General features: G+C 37.7%; 1 long non-coding RNA gene across 1 annotated transcript; it reads left to right on the top strand.

The window, feature by feature from the left end:
- On the top strand, positions 1 to 24560 carry LOC110397222. Its single transcript, XR_002437633.1, has 3 exons — positions 1 to 486; positions 20199 to 20466; positions 23499 to 24560. It is a non-coding gene; the product is annotated as an uncharacterized LOC110397222 (long non-coding RNA).

Genomic DNA, 24609 nt, shown 5'->3' with positions numbered 1-24609 from the left:
TACAACTTCAGACAGAAGGACTTAGGAAGTTAAACCTCATTGTTTTTGCCCTGTGTGAGTTAGTATATGATAGGCAGCTGAACATTTAAGTGAGGACTCTCTCAAGACTGGTTTTATCTGCCATGCCTGAGGTAAACCTTTGAGCATGTGCTAAAGGCCCAGCTGAAGCACTTGGTACCTTAAGAAGGTACCTTGCTCAAGTTTTTACTCAGGCAGTTTGTCTGCACTAGGCATGAGGCAGGGTTCCCACAGTTCAGTCTGCCAGAAGGTGTCCTATGCACCAACTTTCCTACACAGTTGGTAGATGTTTCCCATGCTGGAGCCAGGATACAGCTGACATTGTGATGGTTAGTATGTATAAACCTTAGCTTAGGCAGACATGATGTAAAGAAGCTCAAGCAACAGGCATTCTAAAAAATTCTAGGAGTGTGGAAGAAAAAGAAGTGCAGAAGAAATCCAAGTAACTTTTGAGAAGCTACTAAAAATGTAAGTCCATGCCTTGATGCTCTCTTTATTGTACATTAGTCAATCTGTATTTTGGAGATGAAAGATGAATAGAAATGCACTGAAGTGTCTAAATGTCTGTTTGTACACACTTTGAACTCAGCACAAATTTCTATTGAAATGCATGTGGATTCTCTGTCACAATTATGCATGCTTTGGTCCAGTGTCCAATCTTTACAAGTGGCCAGTAAGAGGTTCTTGGGACAAGAATAAATACATGGAGCAGGTGGTGATGTTCCTCAGAATAATCTAGTCTCCAAAAGTCTACAACTTCTTCACTTAAGGAAGCTTCTTAGTCCCTGACTAATGGCCCTTACAGGAATGCATGCAATTACTCTTAGATTTTAGACTCTAATGAAATGAGTTCTAGAGGTTAAGTGGATGTTGTGTGAAGAGCACCTCCTTTTGTTGACTCAAAATGTGTTATTTGCTGACTTCCTCTGATAGCCCTCATTTCCTGAATTATGGGAAAGTTCAGAGACCAAATTCTGGAACAGCAAAAAATAAAGATCTAAACTCGAGTGCCCTTATGCATAAATAAAAGGCCTAGTTATCTCCTTTTTCCTTATGTGAGAACATAGAATCGTGATGGTTTTTGAATCCAGGGCCTAGTTTTTGCTTTTTCTATCAATTTCTAAGAAAAACAGAAGCCCCAAAGCACATTTGTGAAACACAGCTGAAGCCACTCTCTGGGCCTCTCCTGCAGGCTGCTGTGAGGAGCTGTGTGGTGTGGTCATCCTTGTGATCTCCCACCACTGTACAGAGTGCAGAACGTATGCAGAGTAGCCAATGCAAACCTGTGCTGTGAGTTAAAGATAGTTTCCTTCAAAGCATTCGAAACAGCAGACACAGCTGGTGATTGTTTTCTTTTCCGAACAAACATCACAACCAGATCTGGCTCTTCCTATCCTTTAAAATTCCATTTTCTTCAAAAATTTATCCAAAGTAATATATTTGAGAAAAGATCTTAAAAGCACTGTGACTAAAAGGGCTCTAGGGAAACAAGATGAACTGATTAGACATTTTTCTGTAGTTTGATAATCCAGCAACTCTTATTCTCATTTTTTGGTACATTTAAAGTATTCGTTACTCTATAAATGTCTTGTCAGCTGAAGAAGCAGGGTGACAAGCTATATATTATTTGGTTGGTGTGATTTAAAAGATATATTTTAGTACTACAGGATATATTGGTGTATGTGTAGCTTTTGGGAGAATGTCTCATGACTGCTTCTATTTATCTCAAGATCCCTCAGACACCAACAATCACAAACAGTAACCACAAGTAGCAGTTGCAGATACTGAGTGCTGTTGTGTGCAAATACAATTGATCAATTACTGTATTTATTTTTTTGGTATTTGAAAGTCCTTTTGAGTGATCAACCTCTTTAGAGACAAATGGGAAATAAATGTTTTCAAGTTCCCAGGGGAACACTGATGTTTTTTCTTCCCTAAGGTCCCATTGCCTTTCCATGGGAATCAACAGCAACTGCAATCAGGGAGTAGTATAGTGCAGGATTTATGGTTTATCATATGGCTGCTCAAGCACAAGGACAGAGTTATGGATTCCATATTGTAGGCATGTATTTTACTAATTGCAGATGCAAGGCAAATTAAATCTCACCCATGTTGTCAGTCTCACTTTGCCTTGGTCGCACTCCAAATTCTGCAACTGTAATCCCACTACGTAAAACATATTCACCCTTTTTATCCAGGTGAAGTGATAAAGGCTGGCAGGTCAAACCTAAATCAACATTCCTTGTTTTATAGTGAGACTGGTACAAATCTGTGAAGAGACTTCAAGGATGATCTATGAAAGAATTATAGCTGTAAGGTCCATACAACCTCAAAAAACAATAATTGCTAAAAAATATTGCTAAAACTTACATCCTCAAGGCTCCACTGTCTCTGAGAAAGTTGTGAAAAGAAGTCCTCTGACTTCTGACCTTAAGACTTTTGTAGCAGAGATCTTGAAGATGCAAGTAGGGATAGTGTATAGACAACACAGGTAAGAGTTAGTCCACCCTTTCCTCACTATAAGGTCATATAGATGGATATCTTCACCAAGAAAAGTGAGCTGCTCACAGGCTTCACTGGGCAAAACCTGGAAGACACTGATTTTCGGTGGATTTCAATTCCAATTCAAACATTTCTGAGAATATTTCCCTGACAGTTTTGTTGTCCTATCTAAGACTGCTCAACAACAAGGAGCAGCTCTGCGCCACCATCATGTTTTCAGCTGCTGTGATTTTCAGAATGCAAGGCCTGTGATGGTACATGTGGTTTCCATGTGGATACTTCAACACCTTCTATAGAATTGTACATACATGCATTGTGTGTGGATATTCCCAGTAGCTGGGCTTAGTTGCTGGGCTGTATGCTATCCTGGAACGAGTCTGGGAGAAGATGGGGCTGGGTGTTATTCATCTATCATTGCTTTTCTGCACTCCTTCCCATGTCCATGGAGCTTTTTATCACATAAGCAGACACATGTAGTACAGAATGAAAAATTATCAGCTTCAGAATACTAAGTAGCAATGGCATGAGCACAGATTTGAGGAAGTTGATAGAAGTCCAAGGACAATATCTGCTTTGACTATATATTTATAGTCACTCTTCAGCAAATGTTAAATACCAACTGGTAGCACATAGGCCATAAGAGTAGTGTTCCCCTTCAAGATGAAATAAAAGTGCCCAACAAGATGTACTTGTTTTCATGTTAGCAAGCCTGATGTTTTCTTTGGTTTGCAGCTGAGAAATTATGTGAGTTCTGCACGTCCATTTGTCTGTCATCTTGCACCACAACACTTCTGTTTATAAGGCACTTTAGGATTCAACATTCTGAGTTGAAAATTCTCATAAAACAAAATAAATTGTAAACTTTTACACAGGAATCATACAAAAAATTGAAGTTCAGCAAAATTACACCTGCATATTTGACCCTGATTTGTGGGAACTTGCTTTTGTTCTGGAGGAGCAAAATAACAAAGAATAACTCTGCAGGAGATAGTTCAAGTACCCCTATGATCTTTCTGAAAATATGAGTTTACTTTTCACTTTAATCAACAATACCCAAAAGTTATTTTCACGAAATTTATTGTGAGTTCCACCTAATTATATTTGGAAATTTATTAAGACTGTATTTCAAGGTTTATTCTGCATTTTTTGTTCTGTTTATATCTTCATACAAAAATGGCATCCACATAGTGCTGGTCTCAGAGCTGAATGTGAAACTAGCCCTGAATGTTAGTGTGGATTTGGACCCTCTTATGTTTTTTAAAAGCGTATGATAAACATCTATTGATTTTCATTGTAACACACTAGATTAAATGTAATATTAGTTTCCCAAAGTGCTTTAAGCAAAAGTATATAAAGTTGTGCCAAAAAAAAAATGAATAATAGGTCCGAAGAAAATCCTGAAAGTGCATGGATTCCTCTATCAGACTGCATTAGGTAGAACTCATTTGGCAAATTTACTAGTTTTTTGGGAGTTTTTAATTTTCTTTGTTCCATTTTCTTGCTCCAAGGGATGAGAAATCCACATGCTCTTTATCAGCCATTGACTGGGAAATTATTGTAGTATTTAACAAAAGAAAATGGATTATATATACTATATATCAAGTATTAACTTATCCACTGCTTTGTTGAATGTTGAAAGAAATACCTGGAGAAATGTGGGGAGCACTGCTGATTTCTTCTACACACACCATGCAAATGTGTATATCTTTTGACTTTCTCTGTAAATACCTCCAAATGCCATAATTCTGAACTTTTTTACCCCAGATTTTACTGCTAAGCAAGACATCATATGGTATGCAATAGCACTTTGGCCAGTCTGGGTCAGTTGTCCTGGCTGTATCCCCATCCAGCTCCTTGTGCAACCCTCTCTCCTTGCTGGCAGGACAGCATGAGTAGAAAAATCCTTGGCTCTGTGTAAGAACTCCTCTGAAACAAGTAAATATCAATGTATTATCAGTACTGTTTTCATTAACAATCCAAAATGCAGCAACATACAAGCCAGCTTGTGGTCTCCCAGCTGAGACCATGACACAGTCTAAGCTGGCATGGGTGCCAAAAGGCAACATCCAGGAATGCGTTCAAAGGTGGATGAAGAAAGAGGGGGCTCTGCTCCTTCCACTGGCAGCAGGATTTTGGATGTTCTTAAACCAACTGTGAAAGCACGCCCTGACAGCAGTAGAGCACACAGGAAAGGATGTGGGGAGTCCAATGTTTAAAATCCCGTTACAGAACTGCTTGCTGTTAATGTAGACAGAACATCATCTTCAGACTAGGAATATTTTGTGTAAGTATTGTAATTTCCATCTCTCTTTTTGCAATTCAAACTAGTAGAAAATATTAGATTGATTCCAGACAATTGGGAGTTAGAACTGATTTACAACTCTGTTCTACCATATATTGAGTGGAAAAGAGTTACACTAGGTTCATTCAAAGTTGTAGTCATTTTTCATTTGTCCTTGTAAGTTTTGGCTTGTTTTACTTTCAATATGTTTAACAATATATATTTGCTTAATATATTGCAAATATGATTGACTAGATATTTCTGATATGAAATAGCTTCTGGAAAAGTACGCTTGTTATTTTCCATAATATTTTTTATTGTACTGTTCTCTTGCAGTACTCTTGAAGTAGTTCTCAGAAGGGAAACCATCACTTAAGTTATTTGTCCAATCTGGCTATAAATCAGTGGAGAAAATATTCCTTCATTGGCAGGCACTTGGATAGGATGACCTAATCACTTTTTCCATCTCCAGAATGGAGGTGTTTAAGATTTATTGCAATCTTAATATAAATTCAAGGTTATGGATAGGTTTTTTATGACTTATTGTCAAGACAATGACAAAAAAAGGCCAACATCAGTACAAGATAACTTTATAGTGTCAGGATATTAAAATATGTCAGTCCAAGTTTTGGGTAAAGTTTAAGTACATTCAGAAGCATCTGAAAATGAGGTATTTTCTCATCTCTGTTCTTTTCTAGTATTTTAAACTAATTAATTCTATTACAGAAAAACAATACTTTTCAATTCAATATAAAAGATGACTTAAAAAGAAAATTGCAATTTCAGGATGATGTTAAAACAATGCAATTGCTAATCTTTCTGGATCATATTGCAGATAACCACAGCCTCGTTGTGACAAACGATTAGAGAAGGAGCTGGAAAAAGCACAGAACAGAATAAAAATATATAGGTGGATTTCTGTTGCTTTGTTCAAAGATATAGTCTGTCTGCTCTTAATATAATAGCTCCCTCATCCCAAGATTTTTAAACCTCAGTAATAGCTACCTTTTCAACCTGAAACCTCCCAACCTTTACTTCAATGACTAGACATCTACTTTTCACCTAAACCTCCCCAGAATTAAAAAATAAGGCAGGTATAAATTTAATATCCTGAAAGACTTTTCTGATACTACTAGGCAAAGTAAACAACATTCTTAGTTGGACTGCACACCACTGTTAAAAGGTATGAACAAAATCGAGGGAAGCACACACACACAGATACACAGAACTCTGAAAAGACTTTCTGAAATGCTGGTGCTAGGGTAAGAGGAAATATTACTGAAAGGTTATTAAGAAGCTTAGCAGACATCTCAGGAATAATAAAGGAACAGTAAAGGAGTGAGGGGAACCTCTCAGATGCGGCAAGAAGGGTCAAAAGGATGCTCTGTAGGAGTGAGAAGGAAGACTGGGCAAGACTGCAGACAAGGGTTATACCAGACAATGGAACAAAAAAAAAAAAGTCTGGAATGTGGCTACTCAAAATGGGATTAGCAATATAATCTCTATTCTACAGATTCTGCTACAGATGTAGAAAGGGAAACAGCACCAGAGGAGTCACAGAATCATAGAATGGCTTGGGTTGGAAGGGATCTCAAGGATCATCAAGCTCCAACCCCCTTGCTGCAGGCAGGGCTGCCAACCTCCACATCTAATACTAGACCAGGCTGCCCAGGGCCCCATCCAACCTGGCCTTGAACTCCTTCAGGGACTGGGCATCCACAACCTCTCTGGGCAGCCTGTTCCAGCACCTCACCACTCTCTTGGTAAAGAACTTCTCCCTGATATCCAACCTAAATCTTCCCTCCTTCAACTTAAAACCATTTCCCCTTGTCCTGCCACTATCAACTCTTATAAAGAGTTGACTCCCCTCCTGTTTGTAGGCTCCCTTCAGGTACTGGAAGGCTGCAATGAGGTCATCCCACAGCCTTCTCTTCTCCAGGCTGAACAAGCCCAGCTCCCTCAGCCTGTCTTCGTAGGGAAAGTGCTCCAGCTCTCTGATCATCTTTGTGGCCCTCCTCTGGACCCTCTCCAACACACTTGCTATTCATGGATCCAGCTGTAGGTTGTCAAGACGGTGGGAGAAGACACTGTCTGTGGGTACTAACAAATGCCTGCTGTGTCCTTGGCTCAGCCTCGCTCCTACTGTACATATAAGGTGTGCATTGTGTATGAGTCAGTACTGATATGGCCTTTTTGTAATGCAGATCTTTTCAGTGTGTGATAGATGAGACCACTGAAATTATCCAGGCTGTCTACAGGATGCTCAACCAATTCCTGAGATCATGACTTGTCACTCTTCTGACTTAATCATATTTCCTATTGGCTCTGCCCTGCCACAGGGAAATACGTTTCATTGTCATTTTGCCGTACTCTTCTGAAGAATGGGATCTCAAGAAGCACATTCACATTTGGAAGGCCAATTGAGATTGTACCCCCTCTGATAAATAAGGAATTAAAACTGGCAACAACAGATACAGAGAAGGCCGTAAATCACTTGCTTCCATTGACTGTGAGTTTTGGACTGCAAGATGGAAGACAACTGGGATTAATACCAGGGAATATCAAACCTTTGGGATGAACTGGAACAGTTGCAATGTCATTGTGGTTGGCAAAAAAGGATTTGGAGTTAGGAGGAGATGGTTTTTAGGAATGACCTGGGGGGAAGAGTGGAATCAGATAGATAAAATCATTGTCCCTGAGCAAAGTGGGAGAATAGTGGAGCTGGAATGTATGGTTGTCCAGATGACCGGAGTATCAGAGAGAAATGGGAACATGAAAAGCAAAAATGTGCAAGGGAGAAGAATGTAGTTGAAGGAGCTGTGTATGAAGACAAATAGGAAAGAAGAAGGAAAAGTAGAACGGAAGCAGTAGGTTATTGAGTTGCGTGGGGAAGAGAGGTATATGAGTGTGAGAGGAACTCATGGTGAAGTGCAGTTCCTATAAAGGCAGTGATGAAGAAAAATTTATCTCCTGAACTGCTGTATTTTTAGGTTAAAACACAATTATTTCTATTAAATACTAAACATTACTAATTTCCAGATAAATATATATAATTAAAGGCCAAATTCATATGTCAGTGAAATCAATGGCAAAATTTTAGGTCAAATCAGTCAAAAGATGATACAAACAGAGTAGAAAACACTGCTAAAAGAGAAAAAAATTCTCACTGTAGCTTTATATAAATAACAACAAAAAAGTAAATTAACTATAGGAAAAGTATTTTTCCCACCGTCACCTCTGAACTTTCCACCATTATTCAAATGCCCATATCCCTTGAGGACTACAGAATTGGCTACTAATTTGTGAATACCTCATTAACTATTCATCACAGTCATAAGTGTTGGCCAAGTGTTTTTCTTGGACTACAAGTGTGCAATAGTCTCTTTTAATGCAGTTGTAGCTTCCATTATGTTATTTCCTCACTGTTGGCGGCTGTTCTATGATTCGGTCTTTTTGCTTGTGATAATTTGTTTCAGGTCATAGTGTTCATCAGCTTTGCTTCTTTGGAAGACTAAGTATTAGGAAGATAAATAGATATGATCACTGCCATAGAAAATAGAAGAGACATAACTGCAGAGGAAAAGGTCCCACAGATTCATAGCACAGGACGTCAGCAGAGACCAGTATAACTAGCTTGGTTCAACTGACATAGCCTACGGATTTCTGGGATGTCTAATGAAAAAGTATCAGAACTCAGTGTTGTGTCTTGGAAACTTCTGCATAACAAACCACCTATAATATAGTGACTGTGGTTCCTCTAGGCAAATTTAATTACTGGACAAATTAAAGAGTTAGGTACAAGATCATTGACTGTCTAGGTGAGTTCTAGCAGGTTTTTGACTTGTTTACAGGAGAAAGAGAACTGCTTAATAGGGGTATTTTCCAAAACCACCTTCTTGGTGTTTCACGGTGAAAAAGTAAGTATGTGAGCTCCAGAAACTAAAAAAAAAAAAGTCCACTCATAGTTCACAAGTGATTGTTCCAATGGAAGCAAAATTGTTTTTGCATATATGATGTATGTTACAGTTGTAGCAGGATCTCCACTTTTAAGGTAATGGTTGAAATAAAGGTCCGTGCTCATACCTCAAAGATTGCATCCATCTTTTGATGCCTTGGTAGTCTTCCTATTGCCGTGTTTCAGACCAAGAAAAACTTTTCTATAATTTCCTGCCATGACTTGGAGAAACACATATCTCTGTGAAGCTATAGCAGAACCTGGGTAGTGTGGAAGTTGGTGGGCTGCAGAGCTGGAGGCACTTGGGTCTAGCTGCCCTCTCATATCTTCTCTCTTTTCTCTGAGGTTGTCAGGAACTGGTTTCCTTTCAGTTGAAGTATTCAGCATCTCTGTGTCTGCACTTGCATAATGAGAGTGATTGAAGGACTCTGGAGTCTCCACAGGTTTAAAGCTTCCACATCTTCCTTAATTCACTCTGAATCCTCAGGATGAAAGTGAAAATGCAAGTTATTTCACTGGGGGAAAGATCTGTTTCCTCATCCTGCTGCACTGAAGATATAGCTGGCAGTGCTGCCAACTCTAACATTATAATTAAATCATTAGTCTTTTATTCCCCCCTGCTCTGATAACATGGCTCTGAAGTCCGTCATGACACCCATTTGTAGGACAAAGTCTATTTGGAAGATATTCTTTAAGGATTTAAGGATTTTTAGATTTTTTTTTCTCTCATCCAGCTTAACTCCCTATGAGTCGAATCTTTCACAAAATCTATTCAAGTATGTTAAGAAAATGGTTTATGAAGTTTTATTGTAACTTTTAACACTCACAAATGACTAGTCATTGAAATGCATAGTACCGTATTTTTTCAAAAGCCTCTGTTAATACTCTTGAAAATGGATGTTAGAATATAACAGGAGGGAGAAAGTACTTATCTGATAAGTTTGCTTGAACTCTTGTGGAAGAGAAACCTATGTGACTTAAGTGAAACGTAATTTGCCAGTATTTCATGTTGAGACCTTGTGTTGTGAGTGCTGGACATTCCCTACAAGCTGCAGCAGTTTTTAACTAGGATTGAATGATACTTGTGAAACCAAGAGATGTCACAGACTAATCTGAGGTAAACATGTTTAAAATGAGGCTAAGTGCAGTACATGAATTAGATTTACATCTGATACCACAGAATGATTGAATGATAAAAGGCTTTAAAAGTTGGAGTCTTATATGAAATGGCTTGCATGTTCATGTAGTGTATGCATAAGGATTAATAACGGTTTACTGCAAAAGTCTTGTAATTTCAGAATTCCAGATGTTGCCTGTCTTTTCCACACCTTATAGGCCTACCAGCTTCCAGAATTTCCATGTAGAACACACGATGCCCCTCTGACATTTAATTAATTTGAAACCCTGACATAAATATGCAAGTATCCAACTTGATTGTGTATTCTGTTTATCCTATGGCCAGAGAACTGACATACAGAAAGACTTGCAGCCCCTAAGAACTGCAGTTCTTATGGCCAGCCTGGCTAAATTTTGCAACAAATTGTTTGAAATAAAATACATAGAATGTATCCTTGGAAATACAAGTTTTAATTCTTGCAGATAAGTGTTTGGGGCTACATTTGAGACTTGTGAGTGGACTGTAGCTTTAACAGGCTTCTTAATACAATTAGTACTGCAACCAAATTCATTTGCATTTAATTAGTCTACCTTTTGGTAAATATATCTGAGTGCATGAAAGGACAAACAAAGGTGATAAGAATCAGCTTGCTTCCTATATTTCAAATGTTAAATCTTTTAGGTCAGAAAGATGAGGGACAGAGGAAAGGCTAAACTGTTATCCAGAGAGGAATATACAAGCCTCTCTGACGTGAAGTAGGTTTTGTAGTTGTTGCTGTTGTTGGATGACAATAATGCTGATTCTGAGCTGTTACACCCAAGTAGCTGTGTCTGAGTTCACAGAGGACGCAAACAGCCTATGTGGATATCTTAGTTAAATGTTCAATGCAGCTGACAGTTCGGTCAGATGAACTGAAACTGTCAGCTAAACCACTCATTTGGACAAGCAGGTAAAGGTTATGCTGGAATTTTAGAATTTCTGAGACAGCAAATCAATCATGTGAAGCAATAAGGTATCCTGAGCTTTGGTTGGCTGTTGTACAAATGCCACTGCTGTTAGATAAATAGACAAAATTATCTGAATAAACAGTTTTGTTACTGTACAGCGGTTGATCAGGAAACTCTCTAAGACTCAAGTTGTAGTGTTAGAAAGCAGGCATTCTTCATTATCAGTGCTGGATGTGTGGGGGATGCACTCCTCCTATCATGCATGTCTTGCACAAAATGGTCTTCAGCTTGAAGTAAAGGAGTAGTAACATCAATTACAATTAAGAAAAAGATGTACATTAGATGTACCCTAAAATGTCAGTTTCTTTGCAACAGTACTTTGCAGATTTCAAGACTGATGGGAAGCTTTCCTTCAGTTGTCTTCTTTTTAAACTTAATAACTCAATTTCTTTCAAGTTTTCCTCATAGCATATATTTTCTTAAATTTGCCCATTTTGTCTATGGTCAGAGATGAAATATAAGCACACTATTTCAGTTGAGGACTACATTACTTCTGAGTAGAACAGAAGGTTTATTTCAAATGTCTAAACATTGAGTCCTCCTCAAGTATTCAGTAATATTGTTTGGCCTTTTTGGAGCAGCATGACAACACTGGGTTATGTTTAGACTGTGCCTGTTTAGACTGCTGTTAAGCTAATTGTCCCACACCTCGTTTTTTATTTCTACAGAAATGCTGAAAATTGCACTTGTTTTTATGAAATCACATCTTGCTTTGGCAGACCAGTTCCCCAACCTTTCAGGAGAATTTTGAGTTCTAAACCTGTCATTCAGTTCTTTTAGTTGTTGATGTGCTCAGAAACCCTGAAAGGTTCAGTAAGGCCAACTGCAAGGTTTTGCACTTGGGTCAGGGCAACCCTAGATATATGTACAGACTGGAGAAGAACTCCTTGAGAGCAGCTCTGCTGAGAAGAACTTGGTGGTCTTGATGGACGAAAAGCTTGATGTGAGCCAGCAGTATGCTCTCGCAGCTCAGAAAGCCAACTGAATCCTGGGCTGCATCAAAAGAGAGGTAGCCAACAGGGCAAGGGAGGTGATTGCCCCCCCTCTACTTTGCCCTCATAAGGCTCCATCTGGAGTACTGTGACCAAGCCTGGGGCCCCCACCACAGAAGGGACATGGAGCTGTTGAAGGGGGTCCAGGGAGGGCCACAAAGATGATCAAAGGGCTAGAGCACCCCTCCTATGGAGAAAGGTTGAGGGAGCCGGGCTTGTTTAGGCTGGAGAAGAAAGTTTCAGAAAGACCTAATAGCAGCCTTCCAGTACTTAAAACAAACTTATTAAACAGGAGGGAGACTGACTTTTTATGCAGTCTGATAGTGATGTGACAAGGGAGAATGGCTTTAAAGTCAAAGAGGGTACATTTATATTAGATATTAGGAGGAAATTTTTAACTCAGAGGGTGGTGATGCTGAGGCACAGCTGCTCAGAGAAGCTGCAGATGCCCCATCCCTGGAGGCACTCAAGGACAGGTTAGATGGGGCCCTGGGCAGACGAGCTGGTTGGTAGCAGCCGTGCCCACAGCAGGAGGGCTGGAATGGAGTGGGCTTTACGGTCCCTTCCAACCTAAGCCATTCTGTGATTCTATCTGATTATTTACACTTTGTCTTGTCATTAAGTTGTGAAGGTATTGTCCAGTACTGGAACCATACTGGAATTATTAAATACATGCTTTTACTTTGATGTTGAATCTTCTGCCTGAATATTGTTTTCAAGCAAATTTTGCAACACCCTGTAATGGTTTAATCTAGGCCAAGTTCCCTTATTTCTCTTCCAAGAGTATTCCCCTAACTCACTTCAGGAAGGAAATCACAAAAGTTTTACTAAAGCAGAGATATATGATATTTATATGCTATATATTGCTTTCTCCTATCCCCAGTGTCACTTAAAGAAATGTATTGCTTGACTGAAACACAAACACCCCATGTCGTTCATACAAGTAATAAATGAAGTTAATCTGCTAAAATGACAGATAGTGATTAATGCTACTTAAAACGATCTCTGTGTGACCTTCTTTGATCACGCCAACACAGTGCTCTTCATCTGATTCTGCTTACATATGGCTGTGAATTTTGGCTCTGGAAAGAGCTTTCCTGTGAATAATATTTTTGGTTATGCATTTCTCTTGAGTTCTTCTTACTAAAGAGAAGTATAGAAAAGTATTTCCTGTATAGAAGAAATTGTTAACTCACACTCACTTTTTGTGACATTCCCATATCCATCTGACTTAGGGAGTTAGAAAATTAATCTCTCTCCTTCTCTCCTGTCAGAAGAACAATGCAAATCACTAAACAATTAGACCACCAGGTTAGCCCCTGCTGGCCATTATTTTTGAAGGATTCGTCTTTAAATCAGTGAAAGGCAAAGATGTATTGTACTTGGCACATGCAAAGACAAATGGAAAAACATTTCCTTAATAGTAGCTTTCCTGCACTTCTGTACAATCTTCCTTTCAGCTGATTTGAAGGGCCATACAGTGACAATTTAGGAAAAAAAAAAAAAGAATAAGTTTTCAACAACCATGATTGCTGAAATATCCCTGCAAACAAGCAAGAGTTCATGAAAATGAGCTTGAAGAACTTGAAGAGGGAAACACTGATGTTCACATTATATTTGACATTTATGAATTATACAGAATGTATTGCAAAAGCTTTGTTGCCACGTAATTTTAGTTTTGTTTGCAAAATGTTTTGGGATACATTTTATGAACATTTCTGAACAAATTTAAGCTGTTCTGAAGTGCAATGGAATTGTAAATTTATTCTGAGCTTTTAAAAAAGATAATGCTCTAATAAATGAACCCCGGGAGTAAAACAGACGGCAATTCTTGTAACATCTGGAATTTCTGATTAAGACATTGTGGATGTTGGTGGTATGTCTTCGAGAAAAAGCACAGAATATTTCTCCATATATGAAAATACACAATCTTGGCTGATTTCCTCTTGCAGAACTTGTTTCTTTCCCAGGACTATTGTAATAGCATGACAAGTCGTAGCTGCGTTCAGACACTATAGAAAAAATAGTTTCCCTTAGTGCTGAAGGACAGTGAAGGCATGTTGCCATGGTAAGGAGAAAGGGTATATGTTTGCAAGTCTGCTGTGAGGTATTAAATCTGCTCTGATTTATTGTACCTATACTAGGGTTCCCGAAATTCCATTTACAGGAAAGAATCTCCTCCTGAAACTTAATCTCTCCAATGCTAATAATTCATGTATTATATATGCATACATTTATCCGTATGTAAGGATAAATATTAGAAAAATGTATTTGAAAAATAATCTGTCTGAAGTGAGACAGAGGAAGAAACATTTTCTTTGTATCTGAACGTAAGGTTGTTTGTCCTGTTTTTCAAAGCACAGTTCTTTCCTCTGTGATAATTTGTCTGTCTAAATTCCTTCTACACCACATCATATATGGACACTTCTCTGTTAGGAAAGTTGCCTGCAAAGTGTAGGGTAGACTAATTGCAATTTCTTTGTTTCCTGACAAAAAGCCAGAACTTCTATTAAAATGGTCTTGCTGTATAGGTTAACTATTGATGACATTTGAAGAAGCATTGGCTAAACCTACACTAGTAAGCTAGCAGTAGCCAAGGACAATCTTCTGCCACAGGGCTATTTGGCACAGTCTGGCCAAGTCCCTCCTCTTTAACTTTCTTACTCTACAAAACAGGTGGCTGTGTCCAGGTGTTTGCTGAGCAAGAACCAAGCCAGCTCCCAGGCTGTGCCCACCACTCATGTGGGAGAGCTGTGGGTTGTCTGGCCAAAACCCGCCTGGAACCATGCAGGAGATCAAGTTCTTATGTTTGGAAATGTTCCCTGGCCCTGTTCATTGCACTTGTATAAATGTAGCCATAGTGTCTAACTTGAGTACACTGGTAAATGAGGCCATCAGAACAGCAAAACTCTACTGTTTAAACTAGATTCTTTTAAAAATTATTTTTGAAGGATAGTGATTTTTAAATGTATAAAAATTGTGATTCAGTTCATTTTGAATACAAAATTAAAACGTGTAGACTGCCACAACTGCTATATATATGCATTCTTTTAACACACCACACGTAGTTGCTGCAGGTAGGTTAAAAAATGTTCAATTACAAAGTGGTGTGAATTGTGACATCATTGTTCCTGCCTGGACTTGCATCTTTCTCCAGACCTCAGTATTGGAGAGACATGGACCTGCTGGAGCGCATCCAGAGGAGGGACACAAAAAAGATCCATGAGATGGAACACCTCTCCTATGAGGACAGGCTGAGAGAGCTGGGACTGTTCAGCCTGGAGAAGAGAAGGCTCTGGGGAAGACTTGAGAGCAGCCTTTCAGTATCTAAAGGGGGCTACAAGAAAGAAGGGGACAGACTCTTTAGCAGGGTCTGTGGTGACAGAACAAGGGGAAATGGCTTCAAGCCTACAGAGGGTAGATTTAGGTTAGATATAAAGAAAAAGTCTTTTACAGTGAGGGTGGTGAGGCGCTGGAACAGGTTGCCTAGAGATGTGGTTGATGCCCTGTCCCTGGAGGCTTTCAAGGCCAGGCTGGAGCAGGATCTAGACAACCAGATCTAGCTGTGGATATCCCTGTTCGTTGCAGGGGAGTTGGACTAGCTGGCCTTTAAAGGTCCCTTCCCACTATAAGGATTCTATGATTCAGTGATGATCTGCCCAGCTCCTGGCTGTTGGACTCTCATAGCAGTTCCTCTCTGTTCTTCATATCCTACTCAAAAAACATGTAAGTTAGAACGAGTAAAACATTTATCTATAATTTCTGTATAAAAAAATTTTCCCAGGAAAGGATCAAGGAAAAGCAATCTGAATCATTATCTTGAGTATTTTAAATATCTGGAATTCTAGGTAAGGATGCTACATCAGCACTGCCCTAGTAATAAGGGAAAACAACCTCTAGATATATCTTGCAGAGTGCCCCTTCTTGACTTAATGTAAATTGCTCAGCCAGTAGGATTAATTTAAGGTCTTTCCAAAGGTTTCAACTTCTCATCAAAAACACATACTCCATCTAAATATTGTTCCACTTACATCACGCAGCAGGACATGTATAAGCTTTTACACCGAAGGTGTGGAATGCCATTATAATGACTTAAGTAATCCTATTGAACATACATATAACAATTCTTGGAAAAGAACATCCTGAACAGTTTAGTTTTCAGAAGCAATGGAAATGCCAAATTCATCTGACGTTCCTGCTATATTTAAAATTGCTGTTCTTCTATTGTGATTAAGTACATAGGAAAAATGAACAACCCCCAGCTGGAATTTCAAAAACATAAAAGACTTGCAGAGTTGATGCAGAATTTCCATAAAAAGAATGCACAATAACCCCTCAATAGTATACAGAATTGTATTTTGAAATTATCATCAGTTAGCGTTTTATTTTTAATTGGTTCAAATACAGCCTAAGCCAAGAAAATACAGCACACAGTTACAAAGTAAAGAAGTTTTATGGATGTTGGTAAGCTCATTAGCATGTTGTGTAGTGCAATACATTATGTGTGTAAAATCAGATATTGTTTCTGAATTCCTAGAACTCGTAAAATTTGAACTTATCAGAATTACTCAAAGCAATAGCAAAACACTTTACATTTTCTATGTAATGAAATTACATAGATTAATACATTACATTAATTCTTTATTAATTAGCACAGGACTTGATGTTATTTTTAACTTATTTTCAAGATTTTATTTTATCATCAACCATAAGTAACTATTACAGAGAAGTTTTAATATTATTAAGAACATAGCATTAATCCAGCTCCTGAAGCATTCTTAATTTCAGTGTCTTAAAAGAAAATTGCTCATGAATTTTGTATCTTCATTATTAATACATATATATAAGTACAATTTCTACGGTATGAATTCAAGTGCAACAAATCACAAAGGGAATGGATGTTGTATTTGAAGCCAGAAATATCTTAGTCCTGCTTATGGTGTGTAAAGACAGGAGATATTGAGAAAATTAGTATCCTTCTATATGTTACATTTTTTCAGTAGTAAAGTTGGGAATCTTTCATAAATTAAGCTAATATTCAGCTGATTTTTATAAGCATAGCTAGACATGCACAATCATTGGAAAGTTTGAGGATGACAGAATTAGTTCAGCGGCCATAAGAAGATAGTTTAGTCCAGGAGTTTGCATAGAGGGATTCTGAACAGACATACAGCAAACTTGCTAAAAATCTCCAGATGTTTTCTAAAGCAGACTAGCAGCCTACTTTATTTTTTCACCAACTTGCTGGTTGTAGATTTCACTTTATATTCTGGAGAAGAGAAGGCTCTGAGGAGACCTTACAGCGGCCTTCCAGTACCTGAAGGCGGTCTGCAGGAAAGCTGGAGAGGGACATTTTATAAGGGCAGGTAGCAACAGGACAAGGGAAAATGGCTTTAAACTGGAAGACGGCAGATTAAGACTAGATACTAGGAAGAAATTCCTTACTGTGAAGGTGGTGAGATGCTGGAACAGGTTGCCCGGAGAGGTTGTGGATGCCCCTTCCCTGAAGCATTCAAGGCCAGGCTGGATGGGGCTTTGAGCAATCTGGTCTAGTGGGAGGCGTCCCTGCCTATTGCAGGTGGGGTGGAACTAGATGATCATAAAGGTCTCTTCCAACTCAAACAATTCTATGATTCTATGATGCTATGATTCTGCTGGTCAGCTTCACTCCTAGTTCTTTTACCTCCTCCCAGCAGTGGTGCAGGCAGTTGGGGAATTGTAATCATGTTGCATATCTTCCTAGTCTACTGTCAAGCACTCATTTTATCACCACCATTTCTACTTCAAAGATAATTTAATGATTAAAATACTAGTTTAAGTAAGTTAAAATGTAACTGAGTTAAATGAATGAAATCTAAGATAATTAAAATACTGATTGAATGGGGTGACAACAAATCTCTGACTAGTCTTACAGCAAATGTCCTCCAATTTTAGTATTATTTTTGAGAGAATTTTTCCATCATACTCATCATATACTCATCATATACTCATTCTAGGTCATTCTGGGTAGATCATATTTCCTTTGCCTTCTTACGAGAATGATATATAAGGCAGTGGCAAAAGTCTTATGAAATATACTGAAATGTACTACACTGAAATGTTCTGTACTGAAAAGTCTTACAAAATGTACTTGAAATGTACTGCTTTCCTTTATTCACCTAGTCATCTACCCTGCCAAAGAACTTAGTAAGATGTCTTCTAGAGTAATTAATTCTATTTTTTATTTCTCTTCTATTTATGAGGTTACAAGTAATCTTTTCTCTTTGGGGGGGAGGGAGGGAGCCTGCCAAAACCAGTGATACATTGAAGACTAGTTTAAAGTAAAAGCATGCAGCTGTCTTGTTTGCATTTGCAATCTCAGTCTTCTTGGCCTTTTTATACACTCTGATTCTCTAACTGGACAACTTTATCACACTGGATTTCCCTTTACTGTTGTACAGCCGAAAATGAGGTAGTAGTTCAATATTTGCTTCATTTCTCTCATTTTCAATTAGTTCATTCCTGAACAATTTTTTCCAAAGTAATAATTGTGAGTTTAGTTATTTATTTTTATTCGTGTGTGTGTGTGTGTGTGTGTGTTTGTGTATGTGGACTCCACTTAGCTGCATTAATCCTGACTGACACACTGTGTTTACTAGATATGGAGAAGTTCTGAGAAAGTGTACAAGAAATCTAAACACGTTATATATGCTCTCGAGACTTCATCTATGCTGTTCGACTTTGGCTGAGAATCTGGCCCTGAGCCACTGTGCAGCTTTTGAGTTGTGCTGCAATTCTATTTTAGATCTCTAGGAAATATTTAGCATTTAAAAAGCATATTATTCATTTGCAAGCTTACTATTTGCCTTGAGCTGGTAGTTTTGTGTGTCTGATGTGAAGATCTTTAATCTTATGACATCGGTGAAAATGTGAGAACTATGTTCCCACTTTCCTACTGCGTACTTTAGAAGTTACCATCTGGAAGAGAAAGAAGCTGCTGTTAACAGACAAGTCCTTTACCAGACATGATGAGGGGAGGGGGTGAGAAAAGTGGCTTGAAATTAGTGTTCTGCTTCCAGAGCTGAAAGCCAAACCTTCTCCTGGCATGTCTTAGAGCAGCCTGGGGGATACACTAAATAATTCTGGCTTTATGCCTACTAATGACTCATGTAAGAGCTCTTATCACAAAGGGACTTCAGCAGAAGCCAAGGATCAGACCTTATTTGTGTATCTGTGTGAATGACAGCAGAAGGGAATGAAGCAATTCTTCATCTTCTTTTTCTATAGGTAAATACTTATCTTGTTCCTCTTTAATGAAATGTCTTATATGGGAAACAACTAGACATCAGTTATTCTTGAGTTGTCTTTGGAGTTGTAAACAACTTACACATGCAAGTATTCTACAAATCAATTTGTGTGAGTGGAGAATGTCATTTTGGAAAGAATGTGTACTTTTTCTAAATGGGAACTATTAAACTTTAAGCCATAAACCCTTAAAACTCCACTTTAGAATGTGTTGGATATTACCATTCCCTAAGGAATGAGAGTTGAAAAAACTGAGCAACTCTGCTAGACATATGTAATACTTTGTGTCATCACAATAAGTATGAAAGATCTGGCACATCATTTGGAACTAAGAAAAATTAGCAGTATATACAGAACAATTTAGCCTATTCTCAGAACAATATTTCTGAAGTGAGGCAGGACTGTATTGCCTAAAGCATGGCTTTTGAAACTGAAAGGTAGGTTCAAGATGATTTGTATAGGTAATAAATATATCTTGACTGTGGTGACATTTGTGGTACTATTACTCATGTGGAGTTCAGAACTAGAGTCCAACAGTTTGTTTCCATATTATTTTTTAAATAGCCAGCTCTATTCCAAAACAGTGAAAGAATAGCTTTTAAAAATTATTTTATTTTTGGAAAAACAGACCCCAGATTTAGTTTGAAATTTATTTTTCAGGCTGTTTTAATCAAGATGAGCAGTGAAGTCAGCTTCTTCCTATTATAATGAAGATTTTAGTGTCAGAGAGAACAATTTTCATTAAATTCTCATTTTTTTTTTTGAAGGAAAAGGAAAACAGAATGCTGAGAGGAAATTCAGATAAATGCTTCTTAATTTTAGTGGCAAAGGGGAATTAAGTGGTTGCTTGTTGTATATATATATTTTCCGATCAAGTATTTTTATACCAATTCTTATCACTCCCAGTCTTTCGGAAGGGATTTTATATATCTGGAGTCTTGTGTCTTTTTTTTTTTGGAAGACGAACATCAATTTCTGTTTGATATAAAATATAGACTATTCTTTTAGTTGCAAACAAAAGCAAATCATTTCCATTTTATAGGTTTCCAGTGAAGACCTCTGATAGCTAAGTTGAATGACTTGAAGGCAATCCTTGAGCCCTCTATTTCCATGATTTTGAAGGAAGATGTTTTGAGGCAGAATTGCAGCAAAACTGAAGCTATAGAAATAGAGGGAGAACAGTGCTGTCCCATCTCTTGACTCAGAAAGGTGCATGAGAAGAGGAAGATATCATGGACGACAAGACTTGGAGAGGGAAAGTCATTCCAGTCCTTGACAAGCTTCTGTGAATCTCTGAGAAGCTGGTGAAGGTGAACTGATTTGCCAGCAGATTATTATATCCTGGTTTAAGACTGTAGTTCTGCCTCTGTTTTATTTTCTACCTCCATAGTCTGCCAGTGTGAATTTTCTACTCTCTCCCTCTTTTTTTTTTTCAATCTTTAGGAGTTTTGTTTTCTCTTTTCCTGCTTTCCTTTTAAATTGTCCATGAAAAGCAGTATATGTAAACCTGATAAGCTTTCTTGGGTGAGAAAGTGAATATATGGTTATGAGCATATACTAGATTACATCCACGGAGAGCTGCCCTCAGATTTGAACAGTCCTGTAGATTGTGCTATTAAGAGAACACAAATGTATATTAATCCTTAAGAGACCTGGAGAGCTGAAGATTGACAAATCCAGTTTTCAACAAATAAAAATTGTCAAATCTTCACTTACTAAATGTTTTGATCAATACTACTATGTATTCTCATGAGGTAAATAATGATCCCAATCCCGAATCCTATAAGACATACACAGAAGAACGTACTTGGGCCTAAGATCACAGTGTAAAAACTTGCTTTTAGGATTTTAGCACTCAAATACCTTCAAATGGCACTTCAAGAAAGGATTAAAGTCTATCTTTGTTACTTTTCCAGAAATATATTCAGACACTATAGATTTTTGAACTGATATTTAAATTTCTGTTTCACTTTGAACCTGTTGTAATTCACATTGTGATCTCATTTTAGTCAGATGTCTTACTGCATTCTCAGTTTAGTTTCATGTTATGATAATTTGTTTTATGTTTATGGAAATAGGTTATAAAGAGTTTTTAATGTGAATGAGAGAATCACCAAAACATAGTTTTTGAAGGTAAAAGAAGGAAAATTCTCTGTGACAGGAAAGAAATTAATATTTTTGTTTGTTAAGGTATTTATCCAGAGAGAATGCCAAAATTAAAAATTCAAATGTGTGAAAATTACAGATGTTTGTAATCCCTGTAGTTGCTTTACTAGCAAAGTAAAATATCACAAGATTATCTAAGTCCTCCTCCAGTAAAGGTCACATTATCACTAATAGACATTTCAAAAGGATACGTAAGTGTGCAAAGTCCCATTCCAAATGCTTGCAGAAATTCAGAGGTTATGATTCAATAGCAAGTCTAAATAGGATAATTGAGATTTCATTTTACTTTAAAAAGCTGTTTCATTCAATTCCAGACTTAACTGAGAGAGTAAAATTTCAGGGGAAATTAAATAAAATATACATACGAGCCTTAGCTCACATGGAAATTCTTATTATGACATGTCAGTGCTAACAAGATAAAATACTGAACAATTATGTAACACTTGTAGGAAGGATAAACAGCTTACAAATAGCAGGACAGTTGTTTAATATTCAAAGTTGAAAATAAATCTGTATGGCTAGCAGAAAAATGCTCTTAGAAAATCAACCAAACAAACCAAAAATATTCAGTTGAGGCAATAGAAGAGATATCCCTTGTCCAAATGAGGGAAATAGAAGAGCAAAAAATAGAGTTGTAGTGCAGCAAATGCAATAGCATTGAGACAAATTATAAGATGCTGGTGGATTTTTAAAAACACGGGAAGCAGGAACACTGGCAGAAGCCTAAAGTATAAAAATGATGTTAACGTCATCTGTGATAGAAAAATGAAATATGTTCTTTGTGTTCATGATAGCTGCAGAGCATCTGAGGGAAGATATCTTCCACTCTGAGGTCTTTAAAAAAAGGAGAATTAAATTAAACTCAGATGTGAGTGGAAAGGATATTTATTTATTCAGTTTTAATTTAGGAAACAAAAGAAAATAGTATTCAGTATGGGATAGCACTGAAGTTGCTAAAGTGGCGTAAACACCCAACTACTTCTCAGCTGTCTCAAGTTGAGAGAATGCTGCTGTCTGAAGGACTGCTTTTAATGGCTTTGCTTCTTACGCTCTCCTTCATGATGTACTACTCAGTAGATAAGGGATTCTGGGACGGATGAAACTGCAGTCTTAATCAATATGTTTGTTACATTGTGCATTTGACTCAGAAAATACAGAGAATGATTATAGCTACTTTGCTTAACTTTTTCACATTAGTTATATTATTTTTATTAGAATACAAAAACCAAAAAGTTGGTGCTAAAACTCATACAGAAAACATTCGGCTTGTCAGTTGCAACACCACTTGTGTTTGCAGTATTTTATGTGTAAGCAGAGATAAAAGTAAAGATGATTGTGGAAGTAGAGCTCATGTAGTAGTGTATAGTTATTTGGAAGCTAGCTTTGTGCGTTTTCTAGTCGTGCAGGATCAAGTACACAACTTTCTAATTCATAAAAAGGTAGACATTTGGAACATATATCTGTGGTAAAAAAAAAATCTTAATTTTCTGTTTCCATTATATGAAATCCAAAGGTTCTGTGGTATAGAAAGAGAGAAATGGCTCTGACTCACAAATTAGGAGAACACAAGATTGCTGAAGGTAGAAGTTCACTATATACTTTGAATGTCAATTTACTAGATGTTTCAAGTAGTTTATAGGTTGTTTTTTTTTCTTTTTTTTTTGCTAATTCTGTGGTAGCTCAGCCTGCCTGTATAAACATCCTGAAACTCTTGGTTCTGCTCAAAAATTTTAAATGAGAGAGCACTCTCCTTGTTTTATGCATGTTTTGAACCCTTTCCCTGTTTCTGCTCTCATTGTGGTTAATAGTTAAGATTGCAGTCTGAATAAACTAAACTGATCAATTACGAGCTTTTGTTGTCAAAGACAACCTCCCCCACATACACGCACAAGAGTGACTATGTACAACCTGAGAAGTGGTCCAGATAAGTAATAGGTATTTGATGACTTGTGTTCCTTGGAAATCTGAAAATGCTTTATTTGAATGTTAGCAAATTATATCTCATTATATGAAGAGAGCCCAAGGGATTAAACGACTGTTTTTTTTGATGGGGAAGCAACCCAGACATTGCCGATAATTGTTGGATACAATTTAAAAAATACTAATACTAACTTTGAATATGAATCAAGTGAAGTTATGGTATTCATTGAAAAATTTGTCTGAACATTTATTTCAGGTCAATCCCAGTGGTTTCAGAGTTGAGGATGCAGAGGATGTGAGGCCTGCTACAATCCAATTGAAAAAGGGATATTGATAATATAAGATGGGGTCCAAGCTTCTTCGGAAGTGGTTGGCACATCCCTTGCCCTGCTGGCCACTGCCCTTTTGATGCAGCTCAAGATACTGTTGGCCTTCCAGGCTGCAAGAGCACACTGCTGGCTCTTCTTTTTTTTTTTCTGATTTTTTCCCCCATCTAGCTGAGAGGGGAGTGAACAAATGGCTGTGTGGTGCTCATCTGCCTACCAGGTTAAACCACCATAGTGTGGATGCACCTGCTGATACCTCATAGACACTGGCAGCTTTCGGAAAACAGTATGAATCTATCCTTGGTTTTAGAAAGAGAAGGCTTACATGCCCGTGCTTAAGGGTTCATTCTCCTCAGAGGGCTGGTTCCAAGATGAGCTCCTTGGAAAGTCCCTGTTTAGAAGTTTTTGAAGATCTTAAGAGTCAAAATCCTAAGTAACATGTTCTGAATTCAGTGCTGACCCACCTTTGAGAAGGAGTTTGGACAAAGTCTCTGAAGATATCTTTCAACCTGAATAAGCCTGTGATACGTAGAAGAGGACATTGAGCTGTGGGTCCTGAGAGACTGTGACAGCTAATTTCTGGGGAGACATGAGATGCAAGATACATGCCTGTTTATACAGATATACTTGCTGGATCACACTGCTTCTACTTCAACTTTGAGGCTTTTATGGATTTCAATCTTGGATTCATAAATCATCTTTTAACATAATGAACTAATGTTATTTGTGACAAAAAGTAACTAAAACAGACAACAATGGGTATTTTATCTGTCTTATTTACCTCAGGATATTTATGTAGTATCTTGGTACCTCACCATTGTTTAGAGTGTTTCAGTGTTCTCTCCTCACCTCTAGTAGTTACAACTTTGCTTAGCCTTCTAAAATATTATTTGGACATTGATAATTACAGTAAAACTAAATCTATAAAAACATCTGCTCACTCATCCCTGTCAGAGGACAAGAATGTGAAATACTTATAAGTAAATCCTGAAGACAAGGAGATTTTGACTTCCCCAGTCTTGTGGAAAACGACAGTGGCAT

This window comes from Numida meleagris, chromosome 3 (assembly GCF_002078875.1).
Source record: "Numida meleagris isolate 19003 breed g44 Domestic line chromosome 3, NumMel1.0, whole genome shotgun sequence".
NCBI lineage: Eukaryota > Metazoa > Chordata > Aves > Galliformes > Numididae > Numida > Numida meleagris.
Note: the sequence above shows the minus strand (reverse complement) of the source record. Positions and strands in the feature narration are given on the sequence as shown.